The sequence below is a fragment of the Falco punctatus genome (assembly GCF_963210335.1).
Source record: "Falco punctatus genome assembly, chromosome: 1".
Lineage (NCBI taxonomy): Eukaryota > Metazoa > Chordata > Aves > Falconiformes > Falconidae > Falco > Falco punctatus.
This window is the reverse complement of record NC_137580.1, coordinates 91,051,299-91,072,756: the sequence shown is the minus strand read 5'-3', so window position 1 is coordinate 91,072,756 and position 21,458 is coordinate 91,051,299. Positions and strand designations below refer to the sequence as shown.

General features: G+C 50.3%; 1 protein-coding gene across 1 annotated transcript in view; it reads left to right on the top strand.

Annotated features, from left to right (window-relative positions):
• Positions 1-21,458, top strand: part of TBX5 (T-box transcription factor 5) — a 94,287-nt gene that overhangs the window by 12,435 nt on the left and 60,394 nt on the right. Inside the window, exon 1 of the mRNA XM_080391508.1 lies at positions 1-21,458. This exon is cut by the window's left edge and continues 12,435 nt beyond it; it is cut by the window's right edge and continues 17,061 nt beyond it. The gene's annotated coding sequence lies outside the window, so the exon portion shown is untranslated.

The window sequence follows — 21,458 nt, the reverse complement described above, 5'->3', positions numbered from 1 at the left end:
TCGGTTTTTATTGCTATGGTGAATGCACCCATTTGCCTCTAGAGGAAACGGGTCTGAGCTCGAGCAGTCCTGAGCCAGCAGGAAATTCAAGGCTTTGTGGGCGTCCAGGCAGGAGCCCAAGTTAAATGAGCAAGAGGCAAAGTGAACATTCTCAGGGACAGCAGATTCAGAGCAGGGGCTCAGCTTTGGGTAGGAGGATGCAGGAAGAGGGCGATGTGGAATTTCAGCCATGACCTTGATGGAATCAGGGTGTTCAAAGCATTTGGCATCACTCTAGCAAGCAGGCTAGTGATGCAGGCAAGGGCTATGGGCAGCTCAGGAGTTCTGTCTGCAGGAAAAAAGTTGTCCTGGTCACCCAGGATCGTGTTGTCCCTGAAACATGGGCAGAGCTAGGAGCAAGGGGGTTCTCTGTAGTGCAGTGCATGTGAGTAAGAGATGGCAGGAGGCAGGCAGAGACCGTGGGTTTGGCATTGCTGTGAGCTCCTGTTGAACTTTAGGCTCTCCTTCTGAACATCCAGGAGCTTACTTAAGCAAAAGAAAAGAGCTAGAAAACCTATCGTAGAAAGCATCTGTCCTTCCCAGCGCATCTCCTTCCTCTCTGTGGTTTCAGCAATGAGAGGCTGCAGTCCTTCCTCGGGGCCAGCCTCACAGTTATGTTGAACCATGACATGGGGTGATGACTCTTCTCCATTCTGCATGCACTGTCTTGCAGGGATCCACATACTCGCTCTTACAGCAGATGCTGCATAGCGCTGTTGCTCCTCATGTCTACCTCCCTATATCCCAGTATACAAGCCATCACAAGCTTTAGGTGCTTTGGGGGGTGAGAAATCAGAAAATAGCAGTGTGGAGCAGTGGCTCTCCTTCCATACTGTGAGTAGCAATAGTTGAATGAAAGTTGGTTTGTTGTTTTTTCTCTTTGTGCCTGGTTTGATGTCCTACTCAGCTCTAGCATCACCCAACCTCTGTGGAGAGGGGAAGCTAATCCTGGTATTTCCTCCATCTCCTCAGCCGCTGACTCCTCCTGTATCCCTTGCCCCAGAGCTAGTAGGGTCTGGCTGTGGGGTGAACAGGTTCAGGTTGCTGAGCTGATGGCAGGTTAACCCCGTTAAAAATATGGCAGAGGAACTGGATTTTGTGTCAGACCAGGTACTGATCTGACACCACTTTATGGCTGGATCCTGCACAGTCCTGATCTCCACCTCTGAGTGGCTTTGGTATGATCAAACCAGGGGAGGCTGCTGCCAATATTTTCTTTAACTGTATTGCTGAAGGACTGTAGAGGGAGACAGGATCAGTGAGAATCCTGATCTGAACTTGGTGGGATAGGCAGAGAGCTTAGCAGAAAGCAGATAGTTTTCTCCTCTGCTGCTAGTACACGTCGTGGCCTCGGGCACCTCACCTAAGCGCTCCATGCCTGCCTTGTCCCATCCTTCTGCCTCCCGAACTCCAGAGAGGCAGGACCAGCCTCGCCCCGTGTGTTTGTGGGATGCTTCACACGGTGGTGTCTGTCACGGCGTGGCCTCTGGACTCTATCACAGCCCTACTACTATTAATAATCCAGAGGATTAGAAAGATAAGCCAGTTACAGCGAGACTCGGGCTTGTCAGTGCTGTCCCCTGACTTGCAGTGTCTTATAGGTGGGGGAATTGCTCTGGTCTGTTTATTTACAGTCTATAACTTTGCAAATGATATAATAGCGGCTCAGGTTTTATTTCTTTGCAAACCCCTCAGCGTAGGAGACATCTGTGCTGACAGAATTATCTTTTTTTTTTTTTCCCTTCCCTACAATGGTGCCTTTAATGAGAGCTGGGCTTTAATTGGTAGCTCAGATGGATCCCTCCCCCTCAGCTTGGGGGAGATGCCTGACGAGTAGTATAGAAGTAATATACAGGCAGACTGAATACATGTATCTTAGCTACGAAGCACAGTATGTCATATATTTAATCTGTATTTCATCCCAAAGAAGCACAATTATTTTATTTGTATATAGGTGAAGCACAATAAAACTCTGCCCTTTGCCACATGCTGAGCTGCCTTATTTCAGCTACGGGCAGCAGTTGCTCTGCAGTTCAGGTGTCCCACACGCCGGTGGCGTGGGACGCACGGTCAGGCAGCTGTAGGTCCCGGCTGGGCTTGGCTGCAAGTGGGGGGCTCCAGGCCCCTCTGGCTCCATCTGGGGATGCTGGCGGCTTTGCCACGTAGGCGGGCTGTAGGACTCCCTTGGGGTCACAGCAAGGTGAAAGTTGTTTATTCCGTGGTGGAGGATCTAATCGAAGCCGGGGTGTAGGGATAACCCTGTGCTGACTGATCTCCCTCTAGGGGCACTTTTCCTTTTTTGATCCAGTACTAAGTAGATTTTGTCTCCTGGCTGATGCAAGAGGTTTTTTCCCCATATAAGAGTCATGGTCTTCCTTTTGCAGATGGGGAAAACGAGGCACGGAAAAGCAGAGGACAGGCATGGGGGTTTTGGGAGCCAGCCCATTGCTCTGTCCCCTCTAGGTCGAGCGCTCCACACTACCTTTTAGCATGCAAAGCCAAGTGGTAGCACAGGGCTAATGCTCACACAGGCACGGATCAGCTCCTGGTCCTTCCTACTGCACAGGTGGAGCGTTCCAGGGATGAGGTTTGAATGAAGTCAAGCAGGGAGTTGCTGTCCTCGAGAATCCAAGGATTTATGAGACCGTCCAGTTCCTTCCAGCTGTGGGACCTGACTTAGTCCTACCCAGCAGCCAAATTGTAACTCAGTCACACATCTCTGTTTCTTTTCTCTTTCCTGCTTTTGTATTTTAGCCCAAGGGGGATTTAGGAGAGATGCTCTGTGTGTGGAAGAAGGGATGAGGTGTATGCAATGAGTTTTATGTGTTTGAGTGTTAAAAGTCTGAGACTTTTCAGTGCTGCAGGACAAATCAAACTTGCCAGCCACACTGGAGAGACTGGGGCTGGGCTGCTTGTGCCATGGGAAAGGGGAGGAGAAGGAGCTGGCAAGGAGTTCACCTGGGCTTGGCTCGCTGCTGCTGCTGCTGGAGGACTTGGGCTTTTTCTGCTGGGGGAGCTTTTCAGCATGACATGGCAGCTTTTTGCCTTCCACAGCAGCAGCCAGCCTGGCTTCCCGGGGCTCTGGCACAGATGACAGCTCTTTGCATGGCCATCTGCTGCCAAGGCACTTGCTAAACTGTGCAAGCTAGCTAGAGCCAACCCTCTGTATTGCACTTGATTCCCATCCTTTGCCATTAATCCAAGAACGGTCCCTGCCCCAATGGCAAGACCTCAGCTCGCGGTGCTGCTGTGGCTCCCCCAGCCACCACAGGCATGCTGTTAGGTGTTATCCCATGCGCTTGGAGAACAGCTCAGCTTGTGGTTCCTCCCTGATAAGCAGAAAGGCTACTGTCATCATGGGCAATGGTGGTGGACCAGCCCTTCCACGGTGTGAGCCCCTAGTGACCTCCTTGGCAGTAGGAGGTGTTAAAAGCATGTTTGGAAAGGGCAATTGAGCAGTGAAACTGAAGAAACTTGGTTGCCAAACATATTCTCGGAGAGACGGATTTTCTGGCATCTAGTCCAACAAACTTACTGCTGCATGTGTAGCTTTTCTAATGACGCTCTCGTTTGTGGATTCTCTGATGTCCAGTGGTGTGGCTGAAGTCATGGCTGTTTGGGTGAGAGCACTGACTTTTTCCTCTTCCATGTTGCATGGGAACATCGTTTCTATGAACAACAGCTAATGTGGTGGAAATGGGAGCCAAACACTCAACAACTGAGAATGGAGACAGGAGAGACAAATGAACTAATGGAGGCAGGTACATCCATGCAGAGTTCATCTCCTTTCCTTAGGGAAGTAGGCTAAGCACTAAGTCCTTTTCTGCAGAGGATCATGCCGAGCTGGAGTCCCTGAGAATGTAGCACTGTGATGCTAAGCACAGCCCTAAAAGAGAGGGCTTTTTACCCACAAAATAGATCCAAGAAGGCTTTATTTAGTACCTTATTTTGCAAGTTTGCTCCAGGGTGGAGCCCATCACCACAGCTTTGGAAAAGCCACCAGCGCCTGCTTCACCCGTGGCTGGCAAGGAGGGGGAGCGCTGCCCAAGCCACCTCTGCTCCCCACTGTGCTCGAGGTGCTGGTGGGATCTCCAGAGGATAGGAGTGGGGCTCTGCATGATGTCTGGACCCAGATTTTAGAGATTTTATGGACACCCTTTTTTTGGCATCTCCCCAGATTTGACTCTTCTTCACCCCACAGACCCAGCCTCTCCCTCCTTTCTCCCCAGTGTCTCCAGGCTCTCGCTGCTCTCCTCTTTGGTAGCGCTGGCACCAGTTAATAAATAAGCTCAGGGTTTCCCTGGTGCAGAACACGCTTGCTGACACCCAGCCCGACCTTACCTGCAGCCGGCTGGCAGGCTGGCCCCACAGCACACAGGTACTGTGGCTGGGGGAGGCAGTCCCCCACGCCAGGAGCATGTGTAGGACTCTTGTGACAAGAGCAGTGTTTACATGATGGGGGAAGGCGTTGGGGTTTTCGCGCTGGGATTTGGGAATGTTCCCCCCACCCTGTTCCTCGCAAGTAGTTGGTCAGAAATGTTTATCAAGGGCTAGAAAGGAAACCTGTGTGTATAATACCCCAGACCAGAAAGCCAGAAAAAATTTCACTGAAACCACAGGGTCAGCCTGGCAGATTTGCAGCACTAATTTACTGGTGGCTTAAACAAATAGAGGCAGATTTGCACTCCTACCTCCTCCTCTGCCATCCCACGCTGTGCTCCAGAGGGCAGCTAGGGCAGGAGCCACCTTTGCTGTTGGATCATCGGGGCTCTGCCCACAGCCAGCTATGGTGGGGCTGTGCTCCTGGATGGTCCTTCAAGTGGATGTTGTAAGGTGGCAATGATTTCTGGTGACTACTCTTTCCTTCCCCTCCCTCTGAAGGAAAAGGGGGCTAAAGACTAGTCTCCTCATCAAGCTGCCGAGTTAATTGTCCCCATCCACGCTCTCAGCCTGCGGTCGATGCAGGGGAATGCCGCTTAACTCTGACCCCATTTCCTTTCTGGTGACGTTAATTCGCTTGACCTTGTGTTTGCTGATCTCGCGTTCCCTTGCAGCTGACAGGCGGGTGTGAAGGAGGCAGGCAGGCAGGAGGCTCAGAGAAGGCAGGGCACGTGGTCCCACTGTCCTGCCGCTTGCTGAGGGCGTAGGAAATCAGTGCTGCACTCCGGAGTGGGAGCAGCAACTTGTTGATCCATTCTGAGGGATCTGTTGTTCAAATTTTAATTTCAAAATGGGGATCTTGATCCCAGATTCCCCTTTGCTGTGCTGAACAGATGCATCCTGTGCAGGGGTACCGGGTCTCCTGGGATTTCACGTTTTAGCCTCACCTGGGGCAGACTCACCTCTGGGTCTAAAATGGGCCAGAGGCACTTTGCTGCTGTTGGGTAGTCAGGAGCAGCTTAACGCTTAACTCGTTTATGTTGATGCTTCTGAAAACTTCCTCGCTGGGGGTCGGTATGCCTCTTTAGAATCATAAAACATGGTCCCTCTTGTTTCCTTGGACCTCATTTTCCCATCTACTGCCCCTCAATTGTATGATACAAAGATGAGTGTGTGAAGGATGAGGAGAGGCTCAGATGTTGAAGTCTGTGGTGTGGGAGGGATGAATAGGTCGGGTCAGTGGCCAGCTGCCCATCAGGCTGTCAGTGAGGGTCTGTGGGGGTCAAAACTTCTGCCAGATGTCTTGAGTCTGCTGTTGGGAAGGGATGCTGTGGCTCTGTCAATTGTGCCAGTCAAACAGCGACTGTTTCCCCTTGGAAAAACTAGCAAGTCTTGTGGAAGCAGCTCTGTTGGCATGGATGGATGTGCTACCTCTCGCAGGGTGCGGTGGGAATGGATCAGTCCTTATGGAGCTGGACCAGAGAACAACATTGCCATTGCTTCCAATGGGAAGAGTCAACAGCCTGCAGTGTCTTGAGAAGCTCCCCTGCATGGGAGAGGGTGCATGGGTCAGCGCTGACCTCTGGGAGAGGGTGGCTTTGGTGCCTAGGCTTACGATGCCTTCTCACGTCCAAGTTACTTGTCTGTGCAAGAACTACAGGTCTGCGCCCAGATTATGTTAGCAGACCGCTGTAATCTCCTTGGAACCCAAACAAAAATAAATCTTTGCTCTGGAGACAAACATTCAGACTGTCCAGCAGAAAAGAGGAGTATATTTATTCTCCCTTTGTCTTTTCTTTCATTTCTTTTCTTGTCTCTTGAAATAGATCCCCTTTCTCCCTGGAAGGTGAACTAAGCTCACTTCCCCAATTCTGAATCTCAAGAATGCGATAAACTTTGGTTGATTTTTCCAAACGGCTTGAACCGGTGTCAGGGCCATCTGCTCTCCAGGTCATTATAAGAATTTGCACCGTAAAGCTTTGCCATGTGTTCTCTGCAGATTACATACACCTTTGGCTGTGCTCTTGTTGTTAGTTGCTCATTATTGGTTGGTTTGAAAAGCTTTTCTTATAAATGCCCTGTGTCCTAACCACACGTGTTGTATCAGTGGTTTTATAATGACCCATTTGGAATTATTTAGCCAGGGAACCTTGCAGTTTTTCCTTTCAATGTGTCCTTATAAGATGCCCAACTTCTACAGTTAGTCTATGAATGTACCCACACTATTAGATCCACTTGTTTATAATAGCAACCAAATGTCTTCAAATATTCAAGCCTCCTTTTATTTTTTACAGCACTGGCAATAAGCCTTTACATGTTAACTCTTGGCCTCTCTGGGTAACCTCTTATTTAAAAGCAACTTAATTGACTTTACTAGGCCTGGGCTATTTTTCATTTCTTCCTAGAGGACTCATTACTGGAGATGGATGTTTATAAACTGGATCTGGATCCCTCTCCCTCTCTCTCTCCCTTTTTCTCTCCCCCACCCTATTTTACCCCTTCCTGCCTGTTTACGTTAGCAAGCCATAATCATATTCATGGCTTCATATAGCATGGCTGCGATTTTTGTAGTGGTGACCCAGCATAAAAAGAAAAAAGCAGAAAGTTAAAGAGCAAGTGCTGAAAGGGAAAGAGAAAACATTAAGAATACTCAGGGTTTTAGGTATTTGTAAGTCAAATAGTTAGGATTAGAACAGAGGTTTGATTCTTTGAAACAGGTAGGTTTTATACTGGTATAATTCTTTCATGTGTGTGCAATGTAAAACAGGTGTAGTGCAATGGTAAACTGGGTCCAGTGTTGGGGTTTTTCTTCCTCCTTTGCCTTATGGAAGTAGTGGTATCATTACTGTTTAGGAAGAAACCTGAGACAACTGAAAGCAGACTTTAATCAAGCTACAGTCCTTGGCATAACAGATTCTCAAAAGTTAAGTGTCCAATAACCTGTAAAAGCTTAAGGCATGAGTACTTTGTCCGTGTAAGCCTGCCTGTCTCTGTAAGCAGGACACACACCAAACCCACAGCCTTTGAGTATGTAATACATCAGATCCTCAGCCCAGCCTATGTTGCTATAGGTTTCCTGGTGTCATTGGATCCATTCTGATTTCCATCAGTGGAACATCTGGTACTTTGTGGTCATGTCCCTGGTTCAGTTTAAATCCACAGACCTGTTCTGACAGAGGGCCTCTGAACACCCAGTACATTTGTTTGGTAACCAAGCTCTTCTGCTAGAACGTGTGTAACTGCTCGGAAAGCCCATGTTGCTTCTTGCTTTGCATTCCTCTCTACATCCTGAAATGGCTATCAGAGGTGAAAGAGGTAGAAACACCTATTAGGCTGTATTGTTCATCCTTTTGTTTCCATGTTTCCACTTCATATCTGATCCATTCACTTTTTGCTCATGAGCTTCTGTCTCATTCTAAGTCTCCAGTCAGTTGGGAATTGCAACACCTTCCACCCTTCCCAGACCAGTAGAGCTTGTGGGGAGGGTTTTCCTGCTTATTCATCTTAAATTTGGCTGTGCTTCATTGTACCTTCTCATCTTTCTTGAGCTGCTTACTGCCAGGCTCTTGTTCATGCAGCGGGACTGTGTGCTCGGACCCCACCAGCACCCTGGCACTGCTACAGAGTGTGAACTGAGGGGTGGACAACAGTCATGGGATCCCAGGTATTCGATGAGGGAGAGAAAATGCCTTTTCTCTGCATGCATCACCTTCACACTCATCCTCACAGACCCTTCATGGTTAGGGAGCCTTATTTCAGATGCTCCACAAGATGCCCATGACAGAGCTGAGAGGGGAAGGTGGGCAGTCAGAGTCCCAGATTAGCAACCTCTCCCATATCTACTGTGGTCTGGTATCTTCTGCCCGCCATCATAAACTCTAAGTGATCCAACTGCAACAGATCGGTTCCATGACATGTGGCAGAAGCACAGGGAACCGCAAAAGATGTGGGGGTGGTGGCTGTGTGCAGAAGCTGATGGTTCCTGCCCTCCCAACTGTGAGGGTCTTTTCTGCTTTTTTCAGGATGAGCATTTCTTTTTGTTCTGAAAGTTTCTCTGGTTTTTTGGCGATTACCCAGCAAGAGGGTGCGTGTCCCTTGTACCCCACCTCCATGTGTGACCAGAGCTCCTGCTGTGTGGTACCTGCCTTCCCAGCACTCCTTACTGCAAACTTCAGGCTAACCTTCTGCCCTGTGCTCTCTCTGGGACTAATAATTTATTTTTACTGGAATTTGGATAAAACCACAATTGAAGAATCTGGATTTTGAATAATCCTCTAGCCACCTTCCCATTAATTTAATCCTCACAAATAATTTTGTGCTCTTTCTCTGTCCTTTCTTCCTGGTTCTCTCTGTCCTCTTTTTTTCCTTTTTTAATCCTCTCTCACTTTTCATGAGTTCCCTTAACTGGGTAGCATCTGCCAATTTTATTAATGGGCTGTGTAATCCATTTACAGGGTCATTAATGAGAATATTAAATAAGGCCAGACCTAACAAAAGATCCTTGGAGTACTCTGCAAGATACCTCCCACAAGTGTAATACTTGGCTTACTGCCTTTCTGGCAGGTTTGAATCCACAAAGCAATGTTCATATTATTATTATTATTATTATTGTTATTATTATTGGCACTAGGTGATAACTAGAAATCCAAGCCAAACCCCAGGTTTTGTGGTGATATAGGCATGGTGCACATATGCTCTGATTATTTATTAGAAAACAGCAGAGTCGTAGTGTGATGGGGGTCCTGGTTTTGTCCAAGAGCTACATGAAGAAGTTAGTTACTGGTCCCAGGGTGGTTACAGTATGAAAAGAGACCTAAATGAAGGATGGGAAGGGTGACAGCGAGATCAAGGGCACTGCCAAAGGCTTCGCCCTCTGACAGTAGCCATGCAATAGTCCACACTGCCTCTCAGTCAGATAGCACTTGTCTCCATCTGCTTGATTTTACCTTCCCCATTAAAGTGTGCGAGCACTGCGTACCTCATGACCAACTTCCCTGCCCAGAATTGCCATTTTTGTAAAATGGTAAAATCTAGTATCTTAGCAGGGTGTGTGTGGGGGGGGAAGATATAAATCAGCCTGTGTCTTCTGGGCTGCTGCTGCTCGGCAGACAAGCTGGGTGCCTGATATAAAACACAAGCGGAGGGGATTCGACTGACCCATCCGCCCTTTGCATCAGTGCTTGTGTCTGCTGACCTGTTACTCGAACAAATACTCAGGTTGATCAGTAGATCTCCAGTTGCAACTCAGATGAAAGGGATGAAAAGGTGAGCACAGCATGCAGCAGATGGTATCACAAAGCCATAGGTAAACGGGAGAGAGCAAAGGGGGCATATAGCAAAACACCCGATGAAAAAGGTTCTGGTGGGTGATTTTTCTGCAAGAAAAGTGTGGATTTCTAGGGATGCTTACAGCACTGGGATACCCAGCTCCCAGTTGAAATCCCACCTTTCAGGCTTTTAAGAACTAGAAGCCAATTAAGATAAATGCCTGTATATGTGAATTGTGTATCAAATGTGCAAAGAATTATTTGTGTGCGCACACCCACAGATGTTTACTGCAGATTATTTTTGTACCAGCACATGTATCAAGCCTCCCGATGCCACAGGTTTAAGGCTTTCAGATGTATTATTTCAGGAGACCTATCCTGGTGCGTGTGTCTGTCTATAAGATACTTTTATATAGTTTCCTTTCCAGGTGTGCTTTCCACAATGTCAATGCGTATACCAGAACCCCTACGTGACTGTATGACAAAAACAAAGTCTTTTTGTTACTTTGCAGCTCTGTCTGAGCAGCTTTCGGGACTCCCAACCTTGCAAAGCTCCTTGCAGACCCTTAAGTCCGGGCAAAAAAACAAACAGAAAGAGTTAGGGGTTGGGGTGGGGGGGAGAGGGAGACGTTTCTATTGAAAGAATAAATTTCTTGACCATGTTAGTTTTATTGGCCTGGAGGAACCCTACAGATTAACAACCAGCACAACGCCGTCGTCCCCCCCCCAACACACACTCACACACACACTCTCCTTCACTGCCACCCACCCCCACTCCAACCCGGAGACCTTAAACAATCCGGTAGAAGGTGTGACTTCAAACTTGGTGGTAGGGATAAAGAGAAAGGAAGCCGGAATGTAAGCACTTGTGTGATGTGATTATTCCCAGAAATGCCTCGACATCTCCCTGCTGTCCCGGCACGGCTGCCAGCAGTGCCGTGGAGCTCCAAGCTAAGGTGCTGACCGCCGACTGCAGAGACACTGTGATACCTTATCGAGGGGAGGCATTGGGTCCCCTCGTAGTTACAAGCGGAAATAGGGCCGGTAGCCAGCCGAGCCCGCTGCCAGGGGCACTGCGGCCTCGGCATCCATGAGACCTCTGCTGAGCCCCTGCCTGCCACCAAGGTAAAGGGGCTCCCCCCGGCTGCCCCTGCCTGGGGGCCGCCCTTGGGCTCCCCTGGTCCGGCCTGCAGGGTCGCACCTGGGGTTGGCACCCATGGGGTGGACATGAGTGCGGTCAGCTGTGATGGGGGAAACGCGTGGGGATACCCAAATGGGTGGGCATGGGTGGGGTTGGCCTGACGTGCGTGGGGCGGACCCAACGGGGCAGACGTGTGCTGGCTGTGGCAGGGGGGTGTTGGGGCCCCACCCGGGGGTGGCGGAGGATTCGGGGGTACGCTGGATGGGGTGCTGAGGGTTTAATGGTTGCCTCTGGGCTCGCTGTCCTCTGGGTGTCTGCGCCTGCCTCTGTCGGGTTTTGGATGTGAATGTGCCTAAGGATGCGCTGGTGGAGCTTGCCAGGTCGCTTCCCAAATGCTTTATTATTCATTTATTCACCTGAAGTGATGCCCGGCTCGCCAGCTCTGATCCCATATGTCAGGGGAGAAAAACAATGCACTTATTCTCTCTTATATTTTTTATTCTTTTTTTACTTAAATGATTTCATTTACAGGGGAGGTGGAAGTGGGAGAGGGCTAATGTATAACAGGTGTTTTGATTTCATGTTGCTCTTTGAAAAGCAAATCTCGCCATTTGGACCATTTATTCACTCCTGGTTGGTAAAGAAAGTAATAATAGGAATTGTTTACGAATTCATCAAAGAAAAACCCACCCCCTTTCCCCGCCTCCCCTTTCCTTGCACAATCGGTGGGATCCGGCACTCCCTGACCATAGATGACACAAAACTTCAGGGTTGGGGTTTTTTTATTATTTTTTTTTGGTCCGTTTTGTTTTCTCAGCCGCTGTTTGGCGATGCGCGTTAGCAGCTTGTCCCGGAGGGTGAGGGGCTGGCTGTCCCCTCCCGGTGGCTGCGAGGGATGGGGCGGGCAGGAGGCGCGGTGCCGGCGCGGCTCCGTGGGTGCGGAGGGCAGCTCCCCCGCGGGCAGCGCGCAACCTGCGCGGGTGGCGGGTGAGGGGCAGAACGGTGGCTCGGGGGCCCGGGGAACACAGGCGTGTGCTGGGAAAGCTGCTCCCGAGCAGCTCCCAACCCTTTCGGGTCTCTTTGCTGCATCTCCGCCTTTGCCGCTGTTCATGTCCAAGAAGTAGCTCAACATAAATATATATATTTTTTTCCTATTTCCGCCTCCCTCCCACCTCGAAAATAATGAAAACCATGATTCCGTATAACCCACGGCCCGGCCGCTCTGTGCTGGCTGTGTCAACCAAGCGGCACGAAACGCGGCGGGCCGGGGTCTGCGGGGGCCGAGCTGCGGCCCCGACGGCTGCGCGCCGGCAGCCCCCAGCAAAACCCCGAGGACAGGGGGACAAGTAAAGGGGTGATTCCCCCCCCCCCCCCCCATTTTAGTAAATGTATTTTCTGCCAGGAAAAGCGCGTTTCGATGATTTCTTGTTGCCAGAGAGCTCGAAGGTGTCTCCCCGCCCGTTCACAAATTTCTAAAAATTAAAAGCGGTGGTAGAGCTGAGGTAGATCGTTACACGGGGGGAAATTATGCCTTTGCACCGGAGTGTGCATTTGGATTTGGGGTAAAAACAGTGAGTGGAGAATTAGCATCGAGGGGGTAACGCGACGGTAACGACTCCGTTTCGGGGCTGGTTTAAACGGGGTTTAAAATGCTCCTAAAACGCACTTAACTTCTGGGTTATGTTCGCCCACATCAGGGTAAAATGGATTTCAGGATCCTAAATGCTGCCCACTCCCCAAACCAACAAAATTAACCAAGTGTCTGTCAATTCAAGGGCGCGATTCTGCAGTCGGCTTCACGGCTTGTTCCGCTGCGTAGGGAAACTCTTGGGTAAACGCATCCCTGCGCACAGTTATTCACCAAATTTTGTTTCTCCTGCCTGATTCCACTGTAGGTGCTTGTGCACAACCAACTCCCGGCTGCCATCGCTGCCTGCTCCAAGAAAATGTCTTTTCCTGGAGCCCAGGACAGTGTCCTCCATCCTTCTCTTTCCGAGGTTGCTCCATCCTGGCGGAAACCCCGACTAATTTCTCTGAACAATCATAATATTGGCCATGAAGCCGAAGGAATGAACAGTCCGTTCCTCCTCCGGCTTTCAAGGTTGTTTCAAAGCTTTGATTTGAGTGCAGGGTGGTGGGAGGGGGCTCCCCGCATCCCTTTGGAAGAGGCAGGGAGGAAATCAGAAATTAAACATCTTCCCTCCGAGCTGGAGAAAGCCCTGCGAAACCTCTGCAGACACCCAGGGCCGCCCGAGAGCTCGTCCTGGCGAAAAGGCACGGCCGGGCTTGCTCCAGCAAGTGCATGGCGAGCTCTGCGGAGCCGGATGGATTCGTGGTTTAAATTATGGGGAAAGGAAAAAAAAGAAGTGTTTTCTGTCTGGAAAACAGGGAACTCGCTTCCTTTTCCAAAGGAAAAAAAGATGCTTTTTGTTCTCGGGCCGAAGCCGTTTTAATTTATCTAGATTTAAATTACCGAGAGGCTGTGATTTCGTAGCGATCGTGATGCTGGTGATGGCTTTTAATCCCGAGCCTAACGGTAGCCGGGCTTTGCCCCAGGCCAGGTAGCTCCTTCCTCTCGCAACCAAGAAAACGAGTGCCTCGCTAATATCACCCACTAACTGCTTTATTGGCCCCCCAAAACAGAGATCCAGGGATTCTTTATGACGCCCCTCCCAAAAAAAAAAAAAAAACCAAACAACAAACCCACAAAAACAAACACACACACCCCCCCCAAAAAAAAACACCCCCCAAAAAACCAAACCAACAAAAAAACACCGGATCAACCCCCAGCGCCACCGTTAAACCTGGATTTACCGGGAGTCACTTCGGGTGCGATTTTGAGGAATTCCTCCCTTTTACATATTCTTAGAGGAAATTCTTTTCTCACTCGTTAGACACGCAGAGACACCCCTGAAATCGCACGCCCCCCCCCCAGTTTGGCTGGGGAGAGGGGCGCAATGCCACAGCCGCCCTGCGCAGCCCCAGCAATGGGAACCGTAAACCGAGAGTATCAGAAAGTTGTCGGCAGGGACGTAGAACCGCAAACACATTTTTCCCCCCTAAGCATACAATGTGGAAACTCTTAAAGGGCGCTATCTGTAGACATCTTGCAATCACTGGTCTTCCTTGTCATCTGAAGGAGAAAGGGGAAAATATATTAAGTGAAGACACACTTTAAAATTACTTATACATTTTAAACATGCTGGCAAAGGGAACTGCCTGATAAACTCTTGCCCAGATTTCCTTTTTCTGGGGTAAATTATTTCAAGTTGTTACACAAATATCTCCCTCCTCTCTCCTTCCCCCCCCTTCCCCGGTTTTAATTCAAACGAAAACAAGCTCCCGCAGCCCCGCAAAGAGCACGGGGAGCTGGGGGCACTGGCAGAGTCGGTCCACAGCCCGCAGTGGGGGCAAACGCCCGCCTCGGCTGCTTTTGGGGGGGGGGGGGGGGGATAAAAAGAGACCGATGATTTAAATTGGTTAAAATGCTTCGTAACGAGCCGGCACACCGCTTGCTTTTGCAGCCAGGTGCGAGCGGAGCTGGTCCTGGCTGTGCTCGGGGCCGGTTCCCCTGGGCCAAAATGACCCCAAAGCAGCCGGGGCAGCCGGTACCCACCCCCCCAGGCCGGGCTCCCGTGCCTGCCCGGCGGGGCTCCAGGCAAGCGCACGCTGCCGCCTGCGAAGCCGCCAGCCCCCGGCGAGCGGCGGGGGTTTGGCCCCGGAACAGGCGCTGCAGCCTTCCCACCGTGCGAACGCGCTCCCTGCCCTCGGAAACGGGATTTATCCGGGAGAAAGGAGCGATGTTAAAAAGAGGGTGAGGCTTTGGCGATTTATTTGCCTCCCCCCACCCCCGTTTATCTAGAGTAATATTAGACACTTTTTTTCCTTTATGTTTCCTTTCTGCTTGTTAATAAAACGGGGAAAAGGCCCGGGATTTGGCCGGGGATATCCCTTCGTGGAGGCAGTGCGGGATGCAGGCAGTGCTGCGGCTCCTCACCGGCGGCGGGAGGAAGGATTCGGCCCCGCTCCGCGGCTCGAAGCCCCGGGGGGGTGGGGGGCCCGGCCACACGCTGGGGGGAGGGAGGGAAGGAGCCTGGACTGCTCTGGGTCTGCAAGCGTGAGGCAGGATCCCCCCCCCCGCCCCCCCCCCCCCCCTTTAGCCAGCGGGGTCTCCCGCCGCCCCCACCGCACTGCCAGCATCTTCAAACGGTGTCCGTCGCACAACCTGAGGGTACAGGGCGGGGAGGCGGGGGAGAAGGGGGCTTTTTTCTTCTTCTTTCCCCCCCCCCCCCCCCCCAAGTCTCTTTCAAGCTGAATTTATGTTTGTGTGATGAAATGCCCCTCTGTGTTTAACATTCCCAATGATCATTTGTTTCCTTAGCTCCATTACTCCTTTATGAGAGCGCCTTTCGCCCGGGCATGTTTAATCATAACCGCTTACGCAATATTTTCTTTGGGATAGATTCACTCAGCCTTATTACATATCAATTATTTCCTTACAACTTCGTTCCACACCAGCTGCTTTGTTATCTGGGCCTGCCACCCCTTACCCCCCCGGTGTGTGGTGGGAAGGGAGGGAGACATTTGTTTTTCCTAGGATAAAATACTGCTAATAATAATGCGGATTGAGTGGAAGGAGAAGGGGGAAGCGGTGGAGGGGGAGAAGCCCCGCAGCCGGCCGCGCTGGGGATGCAGCCTGGCCGGGGATGCTCCGCGATGCCGGGGGTTGCGTGTCCCTACGACGAGCAGGACAGCTGTGGGTGGGGGTCCCCTTCCCCGCCCAGGGGCTCCCCGTTTCCCACGGCTCCGGGCCCGCTGCGCTTTTGCGCCCTATTTTAGAGCTGCTCCACCGTGTTTGCGCCTCCCAGGCTTCGTGCTGGCGCAGAGGAGAGACTTTCTGCTTTACAGTTCCCCGGGGAACCTTTATCCACCCACCCTCCCACCGTTTCCTCTGGCAGCCACCAGCCTGGAAAGGACATTTCGAGTCAATTCCAGCCCCCCGCCCCCCCCCCCCCCCCCCCGACTTTGGTTTGAAATAATTTCGGTGTAAGTTTTATCGTGGATTTTGTATCGTAAACATGCTGCTAGGTTTGGCTTCTCTCTTTACTTCTCTTTCTGATAACGGTTTCCCTGGGATGCCCCGGGATGGGGTCCCCCCACTGCACCCGAGGGATGGGCAGGGGGGCTGCCTGGGCACTCCTGGCCTCAGGGGGGCTTTTCTCTTTGCCCAGGTCCTGAGTGGCAGGGGCAGGAGGAAGCAACCCCACGGAGGGAGAGCCAGGGGCCTCGGGGATCCCAGCAGATCCTCCATCCCTCGGTCCTCCCTCCTCACCCTCCACTTTTTACCCTTCCTGGCTCAAAGCTCAAGCAGCAGCGTTTCCTTTCCCGTTTGGGGAGCCCACAGCACAAGCCCAGATTTCTTCTCTTTTTCGCTTTTTTTTTTTAAATATTATTATTCCTCCCGATGTTAAAGAACCTGAAATCCTTTGGTTAAGCTGTGTCTTTATAGGGGAAATATATATATTCCTTTATGTGGGCTGTAAAGCTGCTTTGGGGAAGCAAGAGAGGCCGATGTGTGTTGTGGAGCAGTCCTGGTTTGCACACGATTGTAAGTTGTCACAACAGGGACCCTGAACCACGCCATCACCGGGACATAAGCAAAGTGGGGGGGCACGCAGGTCTGGAGGGTGTCAGGGTTCTGGACAGGATATATTGGGGAATTGTAGGGTTAATGCTGAATTTCCTGGCTCTGGCAAGCTGGTGTCTCCATCATCTTTACGCGTGCACACGTATATGTGAACAGATGACTTGGCACCAACGAAAAACACTTAAAATAATGCCTCTGCCTCTGGCCAGGCCTGTGTAAATATCTCACTCTCCCACATGCCCGCCTAGCTTTTCCTGATGCTGCGTTACTTGATCACAAATACATAATTTGCGCGAGTGTGTGTATACACAGAGCCACTTTGATCTTGGTGCAGAAATGCCCCCCCTCGCCTTTAGAGGGGCTGCAGCCCCGAGAACAAAAGCAGAGAATAAAAATGGTCAAATAACACATTTTCAAATGGGAAGCGTGTGTCGGCTTCCTTGAGTGGTTCTGGCACTTGGAAGAGGGGGGGGAAGAGACTTTATTGAACATATAAATTTAAACTTAGTTACCGCTAACAGTTGCCATATAAAAGGGGTCCATATAACCTACATATATATTTTTTTTTCCTGGAGTCCCCGGCGCATTTCCCAGTGCACCCGATCTCTTGGCAGCGCTGGCCTGCGAGGAGCAGGGCTGGCTGTGGGCTTTTGCAGGGGGAGATGTTTATTTTTCAGTCATTGTTGGCTCCCTCCCCTGGATTATTTTACTGCTGCAGATTTAAGCCTTCTACTTATTTCTCGAATCTCTGGCAGCACTTTCCACGAGCACTCCCAGCTCTGTGCTTTCTCCCTTCGCTGTGTCTTGGGGTGGTGAAATTACAGGGTATGAGGGAAATGTGTAAATTATAGGGTTTATTAAAATGTAGGCGAGTGCGGCTCTCTAGGCGAAACAGATGCAGGATTGCTTGAAGTCAGCCGGCCTGACAAACTGCAGAGCAAGGAGGCAGGGGAATCATTAGAGGGGCATGTCCCGCAGGGAGAGAGGAAGCGGCCCTGGGGTGGGGGGGGAGGCTGTCCCTCCAGGGTCCCCCCAAAAGCAGGGCAGATTCCCCCTGGGTACCACCAAGGAGGTTGGTCTCAGCAAAGCTGAATGAGGCCTCTGAGTGTTCAGCCCTTGCATGCTGCATCCCCTCGCTTCCACCCCAGAGTGGGTGTCCCAGCGCTTCCCAGAGCCTTTCCCTTCTCCTCTCCCGACTTGACAGACCCAGCCATGAAGGCGATGATTTATTTAGGCTAAAGCATAATTCTCAGTTTATAGTTTGGCTTCTCCGATATTAACCTCAGCTGCTTTTATATTAATCTTAAGGATGATGAAGGCACTTTCTGTGGCAGAAGAAAGTTATTGGAAGGACCTTGGGGTCTGACCACCGAAACTCCCTTTCCTCCCTTTCCCTCCCCTCAGGGAAGAGCATACTGGCAAGAAGTGGGGCTGCAATGTAAATACAAAGTGGGGATGGGGAGAAAAAAAGTCCTGGGTGATGTGGTCTTGGTGCTGCCCCAGCAGCGCACCCCACAGCCCCGCTGGTGCTTGGAAGATGGAGATGGGTAAAGCAGGCTGAGATGCCACCAGGAGGGTGAGGGCTCATGGCAGGAGCCTCTTCAGCTTTTGCTGAGGTCAGGTGGAGAGTGGATGTCTTTTCTTTGGCAGGGCTGAGACACACAGTGTACCCAGCACGCTGCTGAGCTCTCCAGAGCTGCTGTTATCCTGTGGGAGGGCAGAGAAATACCCAGCAGTTTCTTCTCTTCTCATCACAGCACCTGAGGGCTGGCCCATGCTCGTACCATCGCCCTTTGGGCTGTTCTTGTCGCTGCTTCTCCGCAGACCCACAATTTAACGAGGAAGGTTGTCTTGAAGACAACTTCTCAGCCATGAATGACCTCACACACCACCTCCTTCCAACGCCTGTGGCCACGATGTCCCTGTAGCAGTATTTGCTTCCACAGAAAGACATTAGGAAAGCAGGCTGTGCTTTTTTAGCTGCCTAGATTATACAGTTTCAGCACATGGTAGCAAGGCTTAAAACAAGGTAGCAAGCCAGGCAGCTCTGTTCAGACTGCTAGGATGTCCTCGGTGGATCCCCAAATGGTCAAAGGTAAATAGCTTGAGCATTGCTAGCAGCATTATGCACGCAGTCCTTGTGAGAGTCTTCTCTGCCCTGCCATACTGCAAGAAGCAGGGCACAGCCCCTGAGCTGCAGAAAATCATACAAAACCACATGTGAAAAGACCTTGCAACTCTCCTAGTCCCACGATATTACCAAAAAAGATCCTGCAGTGGGAACTCTGGGGATGTTCTCTCCTATCCGTCGTGCTAACACGACTGAGCTTTTTTGCACCGTTCTTGTTTCAACACCTTGCGGAGCTGACGAAACCTTTATTTATTCGTGTATTTTCTGTTTGTTTTGGAGGGTGTCAGATCCTGGCAGAGCAGCAAAATGTAGACAGAAAGGTTAACAAAGGAAAGCGTTATTTACTAATCCCTTTGCACACTCTGTTTGAGGTAATTAAAACACGGTAATAAAAAGGGTAACTAAGAAGGGTGTTGAAGTATTATTTAACTCTTGTCTTCAAGAGCGCAGTTTGGGGATCTCAACCAGCCTGTTAGGTTTACTGTGATGTGGCTGTCATCCCCTCCTGCTCCATGTCTGTGAATTGGTGAGAATCGGTCCCTCAGCCTTTCTCAGTTTTACAGGATTGGTTGTAGTCATGGCTCTCAATTTACGGCTTGAAAGCTTATCTGCCATTCTTTCTCCTCTTTTTTTTTTTGTTTTTGTTTGTTTCTAGCTGCTACGTTAATTTGAGGAACACATGGAATAGGAAATGGTCCTTAGGCAGCTCTGGGAGAAGTCCTCTGTGAGTGGAAGAGGAGATAGGTCTGGGTAGTAGAGACTGGAAGAGCAGCTGGTTTTTAAATAATAAGGATGTGGAAGAGCTCAGACTGAATAGTGGGAAAGGGAAAAGAGGGCATGTCAGCGGGGAGCAGGAGGAGAGAGCCTCCTTGATGAGCTTGGTTCTTCCTCGGAGGAAGTCCTTGCTCTAGACACATGGAGGAATTGCTGAGAGCTTCTTTTTCTCATTCAGTAAAGTTTCCCAGCAAAAATGCCTTTGAAAGACAAGCAGATTTGCAAATAAAAGACTGTCAAAGCCAGCTCCATGGTTCAGATTTCTCTCCTTTTTGAAATAGGAACAGGAGTCAAAAGAGGCTGGTTGCTGAATGGAAATGTGCCTAATGCAATGTGGAGAGAGCTTATGCACTCAACAGTTGTATTCTCAGTGCAAAGAGGGGGCTTTTGTGCTGTTTGATATATCAGCAAAAGCTGAAGAGGAAATGAAGCAAACCAGTCTGCGTTTCCAGAGGGAATTCTGCAGTGTGCATGCTAGAAATATCTCCCCCTTTTCCCTTGGACTTTGTAGCTATTTTTATGTTACCTTAGATCATGATCCTGGGTTCTTTGATTGCTACTTCTGGGGTGCTATTATTATTCTTCCTAACAGTACTTGCTTTCTATTTTTGACTGTTGGCTTTTTTTTTTTTTTTTTTTGAGACAACAGGGTTGCCTCTTTTGCTGCTGTCTCAGCCTGGGGGGAAGGAGACCTTTGCATAAATGTCTATGCTTTGTCTCTGTGCTCATCTCAACCATACGTAATCCTTCCAGTCCTCTACTGATTTCTGAGACACACACACGGACGTGGCGAGTGCAATGCTCATTCCTCTGTGTAGAGGACCAGGGGAGTGGGTTCATGTGTTTGGAAACATCAGGACAGCTGGCCAGGCAGTAGCTATCAAGTGTGAGGGTGATTAACTGAATGGAGGCCCATAGGCTGGAGCAGCAGAAGTACCAGGCTGTGAAGATGGAAGAAGGCAGGTGTCAAGTGTTGGCTCTCAGCTGCACATGGAGCTCATGTTGTTCCATGATCTAATGCCCAGGCCAGTCACCCCCTAGTACTGAGCTTAGATGTTCCCCAACTAATGAACTAAACAAAGCAAAGGCACCAGCTGAAGGGTCTCTGGTTAAAATTGTCCTGTTAGAACTTTGGGTCTGTTCATAGGGCGTGTGGGCAATACTCCTGACCAATGTAACCATCAAGAAAAGTGTGCAGAAGACTAGTTGTGTGCAGGAGGCAGTGATGAAGCAGGCGTTGTTCAGCAGGAGGGAGATCCTGCCTTGCTACCCTGCAGGTCTCAGCTTCTACTGCTGGATTCAAATGGCTTGGACAGTTGCCTATGCTCTCTGCCTTCCTGGGCTGCTCCTTCTGCTACAGATGGGTCCATCAGGCTCTATTTCAACTCCTGTGCCAGCTTTTCCCATCCATGTCACGTTCCACAAGAAGAAAGTCACGTAACTCATTCATGGTGTCTCTCTCGTGCTGTCAGCCTTTGAAGTTAATGTGTTTTGACCATCAAGTCCGTGTTTAGGGGTTCAAAGTGTCTCAGTGGCAGAACTGTTGTCACAATATTTTGCTTCCATGGGACAGTGGCAGTTGTCCCTAAGCCATGGAGCTCTTGCTGAACTGTGCCTCCTGCCTGGTTGAGGTGGGCTTGGAGGGAAGTGAGTTTTGCTATCTCAGAGCCATGTCAGCTGGGTACCAGGCATGAGTGCTGTGTTTACAAGTGTGTGTATGCCGATATGGGTATTCCCCGTGTACTCTCTGCCTAAAAACACCTTGGTCCACTGTAACGATGCCTGTTGGAACGAGCAATGTGTCTCTCTTCTGCCTACTGCTATGCCTTCAGTTCTTCTTACGGCCACTTGGGACTCGCTATCTATTTACTATCCAAAGACAGAAAAGACTAAAGGATTTTATTGTGCAATACAGGGAGAATGGATTGAGATGGGAGCCCTAAGAATTCCCAGCCGAGGCTCAGTGGAGGCACAAATGAAGCCAGACCAAAGCAGGCTCTTTGGGGGGAGGGATTGCTGCTGGTGGGATAGCAGCAACAGTGGTACTGGCTTTTCCATTTGAAAGGAAGAGCAAGGATG